Source organism: Pistacia vera, unplaced genomic scaffold (assembly GCF_008641045.1).
Source record: "Pistacia vera cultivar Batoury unplaced genomic scaffold, PisVer_v2 Contig297, whole genome shotgun sequence".
Classification (NCBI taxonomy): Eukaryota; Viridiplantae; Streptophyta; class Magnoliopsida; order Sapindales; family Anacardiaceae; genus Pistacia; species Pistacia vera.
Genome location: NW_022196109.1, coordinates 464,361 through 470,457, shown reverse-complemented (window position 1 = coordinate 470,457; position 6,097 = coordinate 464,361). Strand labels below are relative to the sequence as shown.

General features: G+C 36.5%; 1 non-coding gene across 1 annotated transcript; it reads right to left on the bottom strand.

Moving 5' to 3' along the window:
• Positions 1–5,726: 5,726 nt before the first annotated feature.
• Positions 5,727–5,834, bottom strand: LOC116135256. The gene has a single exon (XR_004128866.1). It is a non-coding gene; the product is annotated as a small nucleolar RNA R71 (small nucleolar RNA).
• Positions 5,835–6,097: the final 263 nt, after the last annotated feature.

Here is a 6,097-nt window from a genome sequence, read left to right as displayed (position 1 = left end):
ACATCAATTGGAGGAGCCTCCAAAAACTAGTATAACATCGAACTTTGTTTATACAATTTATTTATATTAAAATTGACGTAGATCCGTAAAAGGATCTTTGGGTTTTATGATCAAAAAATTTTAATTTATTCGATGTGCATTCGATCTGAAACCCAACAGTGGTATCAGAGCCACTTTTACGTATTTACATCAATAAATATTTGTTTGGATGCTTTGGAATTTTTGTCAACCAATTACGATATTACCGATTTTATAAAATCTGGAAAATTGGTTTAAAAATTTTGTTTCGGTTGATTTGTTGTGTTTAATGTGAGTTTGCATTTGATTTGAATTGTGGGTTTGATTAAGATCAAATAAAACTTGATCTTGACATGATGAGTGGACTGCTGAGAAGGCAGAACTTGTTGTTGTGCACTGCCATGCACAGCAGCAGCCACCAACAGAAGCAGCAGCACACAAATGCATGCTACTACTGATTAAAATGAGGTAGGGTTGTGCCGCCACAAATGGCATAGTAACAGCCTGGGGCAACGGCACAAAGGCTGTTGTTGCACCAGCAGCAACGCATGCAAATACGCAATTGTTATCCCTGCCGTTTGTTGCGGTTTTGGGGCTACCCTGAGGTGGCCAAGTGCTCCCATTACTTGGCCTTGACCAGCTCTTTGTTTTTCAACCAAGAGCCTGATCTGGTGCGCGTTTTTTCTAGATTTTTTGGGCAGCCCATGTAAAGATGCATTGGGCTAAATTTTGGGCCATGATCGCATTGTTATGCAATAATTTTTAATCTATAATTTTCTAAAAAAATGTTGCTGCATGTTAGAAACATTCTGGAGGCCCAATTGAGTGATGCATGTTAACAAGGAACCAAAAAGAAATTTTTAAAACTTGTTGGACTTAAAGAACATTGCCAAAAATCAAGGGGTAACTTGTAATTTACCAACCTAATAAAAATTTCAATTTTGATTGTTTTATGCATGATTCTTGTATATGAATACGCATGGTGTATGGTGCATAAGCCTTTGGACCTAGTTTAATTTTGGATTATGTAATTTTAAAATAGGGTTTGCATGTCTTACCTTTCTTTATTATTTCCGTTGTATTTCTCTTTCTCATCTCACTCCCCTCGAATGTAACTCGAGGTTTCTTTTCAAATATGTAAAATTAGATTTGTAATTTTATTTTGGAAGTTGTATAATGTTCGAGAAGAAGAAGCAAACAAAGGAGAAGGCAAATTACTTGAAGAATCCAAAGTTGTAATTAAACCTAGGTTGATCTACAGATTCCTCTAGGCTTGGGGAATCGGTTTTAGTTAATGCTATGCACCAACACGTTTATTTTAAAGATAGTATGCATGCTAAGGGTGTATGTTATGACTATAACATGCTAACCAAGATAAAATTGGTGAGACACACAAAATAAAAATCCCTCGATAAAGTATATTAAGTCAAATCGATAAAAGCCTTCCATCATCATGGGTTTAATCAAACTACTGTTCGTCAGAGCCTTGTTTGCCAAAGTGAAGGGTACACTTCTACCAGTGGGAGGTTAAATTTCATTGGAGTTTTCCTTAATGGTGATGGGTCGACTTCAATGATATGTTTTGCTTGTTCGCCAAAGCGAAGGTTGATAAGCATATCATAGGCATAGTAGAGAAGTGTTCTATACAAGTGTATGTGGTGACATGTAGAGTCCACCTAATGAAATTACACTTGAGGACAATGGCTAGTGCCATTGAATTGTGTAATTGGCTTATTAGCTTTGTTTACATTAGAGGTTGGTAGTTGGAGCTATTAACTAGTATAAGTTAAGTTTGTTGGCCTACCTAATCAACACATTTTGGCTTGTTCGCTAAAACGAGGGTTTGAAATGGGCTAGACGGGATCTCAGTCCACTAGGAAAGCCAACGGGCTTTCCCAAGTGATAAGTGGTGAAATGATATATATATATATATATATTTTTCAAGATTTTATGGGTAGATTGTAAGGAATTCTGGACGTTAATGGATTATTTTTACACAATTTCTATTTTTCAAGAATCACAAGTATGTGTATGAGTTTCAAGTTTTTAGGTGGAAAAGTGATGATTATATGCTCACATGATGGTTTGAGGCTTTGTACGTGCTAAAGAGAGAGACCGGATCGTCAAGCAGAATAGAGAAGGTGAAATTACTAGATGGTGCCGCAGCATGGATTTTCTACCCCATGACACAAAAAGCTGATTTGGGCAGAATGTTTGTGCCATGACGTAAAGAAGTTGGCACTATGACAAGACAAGATTTTAAGGTTTGCGGTAGAAGTCGATGCCGCGATGCCAGAAAATCACGCCTCAGTGTGGATCGCGAGAAAAGGAAAAATCTTACCTTTTCCAACTCCGATTCGAACTTGTACTTTCCCAAAAACACCCCTAGCAAAGGAAAAGTATAAATAAGACATTGTAATTTATTTTAGGATTATTCTGTTGGACTTAAATTAAGAGCCACTTTGTAGCAAGAAAGAGAAGGAGATTCTTCCTAGGGTATTGGATTATTCATGCTTTTGGGGGAATTGAGGTTTTCTTTCTTTATGTCAATGTGTAGCTAAATTCTTCTCTAGGGATCCAATGTAGCCCAATTGGAAGGCTTTGTGTTAAACATATGTTATTGTTATCAATTTAATGGAAATCTTGATTTATTCATGTTATTAATTTAATCTTTAATTATCATTATTGTGTGACAACACTTAGTGTGAATTATTAGGTTGTATGTGTTGAGATTGGACAAATATTATGTGTTAATCTTGAAGAACTCATGTGAATGAACAATAATGCTACAGACATCGAAGGCTTACACTGAAATTTTGCACTGAACGATGTGTCACCTAAGTCAGATGTAGCCACATAGCAAATTAACAAATATTTCATGAATGAGCGGTCATCCATAAAATACGAATGAGCGTCCATAATTATTGGATGGCCTTTCATTTTAAATAGACTCCCGTCTATGCGAAAATAATAATAGACTCCCATCTACCTAGAATGGATGCCCGTCCATAGTTTAAATTAAAAAAAAAAACAAAAAACAAAAATCATGGACGCCCATCCATATATTATGTACAAGCGTCCCTACCAAAACAAAAATCTTCTCTTCAAACTCGTCTCCTCATCTAGCTCGTCAATACCATCCATGCCATCTTCACCCTCTCCCATGGATTCAATCACCTCAACTTTCCACCATCTTCTCAACCACTCTACCATCCTCCACTTCACTTGGTCCCCACCTCTCACCTTCGCCTCCTTACCCTATTTCCTCTTCCTCACTTTCCTCACTTACCTTTCCCTCACCTTCCTCTTCTCCCATTACTTCCCCCTCTTCTTCCTCCCTCCCCACTTCCTTAAAGCCATCTCCGCCCTCCACGGCCTCCTTAGATGTTGACCTAGACTTTGATCAATGACGAGGAAAACTTAACCTCATCCCCTTGTTTGAGAACCATTTGGATGGTTTAGGTACTCAATCAGTTGCCATCTTGGCTCAATGGTTTCAATAACATGTAACATAACAGCTAGTGTTTAATATATAGAGCAAAAGGCAATAAAGACTGACAGAAAAAATGAATTTTCTGAAAGCTTAAAGGAGTTGCTATGAAACAGTCGTTGACAGAGACGAGAGTGTTGATAACGTATGATTTTGGTTTTTGGTGGAATGGAAATTGCCATGCAATTTCCTGAAAGGGACAAAAATTAATACATTATTGTCCTTGTATATATTTAGTCACACGCACTCTTCATGATGTGTAAAAATCACGTACTTACATATATAGAGTAAGGAAAGGTTTTTTTTCTCCATTCTTTGGTCCACTTTGCTACATCTGAAGAGTGTTTTAAGGGTGTAAAGTTGGACAAGAAAGTTAGTAGGGATAGGTTTGAGGAAGTAGGGAAGGAGAAAGAAAAGGAGGAAGTAACGGGAGAGGAGGAAGGTGAGGGAAACATAAGTGAGGAGAGTGAGGTAGAGGAAATGGGGAGAGGAGGCGAAGGTGAGAGGTGGGGACCAAGTGAAATGGAGGATGGTGGGGTGGTTGAGGAGATGGTGCAGAGTTGAGGTGATTGAATCCATGGGAGAGGGTGAAGATGGCATGGATGGCATTGAAGAGCTAGATGAGGAAGAAGAGTTTGAAGAGAAGATTTTTTTTTTTTTTTTTCCTATTAATTAGGATGCCCGTCCATAATATAAGGACGGGCGTCTATGATTTTTGTTTTAAAATTTTTTTAATTTAAACTATGGATGGGTATCCATTCTAGGTGGACAAGAGTCCATTGTTATTTTCACATGGATGGGAGTCCATTTAAAATGAACGGTCGTCCAATAATCATGGACAAGTGTCCACATTTGATGGACAGTTGTTCATTCATGGAATAGTTGTTAATTTGTTACGTGGCTACGTCTGACTCAAGTGACACATTGTTCGGTGCAAAATTTTGGTGTAAACCTTCAGTGTCCATAGCATTATTGGTGAATGAAAGATTAGTACTCTGTGCATACACCCTCACAAAGTATTAGTAGGTTCATGATTTCTTAAATAATTAGTGTTTGTGCATACACCTTGACAGATGTGCCTTTATTCTTGATTTCAAGTATTCTTGTGTTTAATGGGTTTTTAATTTATAGGCTAGACTATATGCCCTAGCTAGTCTTGTGTTAAAGATACTAGGTTAATCTCGAAAGCCTTACGATAATACCTTGATTTAGTGAGTGCGAACGCTAGAGAGTGAATTGATAAACAATAGATATATGGTTGACATAGAGCTGGATAGTTATGGTGAAATTGGAGCCCTAGGTTTTGGTCAATTGGGTTTTAAATAATTTTAATAGTTGTTTAATTTTTGTTTTAATCAGTTGTTTCTTTTCAAGTGATTTTCATAAATTCTTTATTATTAATTCTAGTTATTAGATTTAATTGAAGCATAGTTATTAGGATTAGTAAATTGCTTAAAAATCTGTGTGGGATCGACCCTTGCTTTTGCACACTAGACTACGATAGCGATTCGTGCACTTTTGAGGAATTAGAATTTGTTCATCAAGTTTTTGGCGACATTGTCGGGGATTTGACTTAAGTTATTTAGTGATAACATGCGCTTTAGTTTTGTTATTCTTTTGTGTTCTTTAATTTGATTGTTTTTTTTTTTTTTTTTAATTTGGGTTACTTCTTTTTCTTCTTCTTCTTTGGTGTGTTAGTTTTTGAATCAAGGTCGCCGATCATTGGATAAAGAATTAGTTCCCTTATGTGGATAGAGTGGATTTAATCGGTAGAAAGAGGAAGGAACCAGAATTTCCTGAAAATTCATCAAATTCAGATTTGTCAGATTCAAGCTCAGAACCAAAGATAATGGCTGAATTACCTCGTCCTATGAAGGAGTATGCACGTCTTACCATAGGAACATCGCCATCTTGCATAGTGCTAAATGATGCAGCAAGAAATTACGAGCTGAAGAACATTCACTTTCAGATGTTAACTTCATTCCATGGCATAGCCACAGAGGACCCATTTACTTTTATTCGTGATTTTTATTCTACTATTCAAACTTTTACTTTGCAGAATTTGATAGAAGACTAATTGCAGATGCATCGTTTTCCTTACACCTTGAAGGATGCGGCTAAAACATGGTTCATGTCATTAATTCCCGCTTTACTTACCACCTGGGATGCAGTTTATAATAAGTTCATCGATAAATTCTATTCTCATGCCAAAACTGTAGAATTTAGAGGTAAGATTGCTACTTTCTCATATATGGAAGGTGAGTCATTCCAAGAAGCTTGGAAACATTTTAAATTATTTTTAGTTCAATGTCCACATCATAGATATCCTTTAGAGTTACTGAACCAATTTTTTCTATGATCGACTGACATAGGATTGTCAAGCCATGGTTGATAATACTATAGGAGGTGCTATGGGAGAAAAGACTGCACAAGAGACAACTCGTAGTAGAAAAGTATTAAGGGAAAATCAAGAGGGATGTATGAAGTGTAAGTAACTAATTGGATTTGTGCAGTGGAAAAATCAATTTAAAAATAAATCAATCAATTATTTAATCCCAAAGATCCGGGTATAGATTATAATGTTTACAT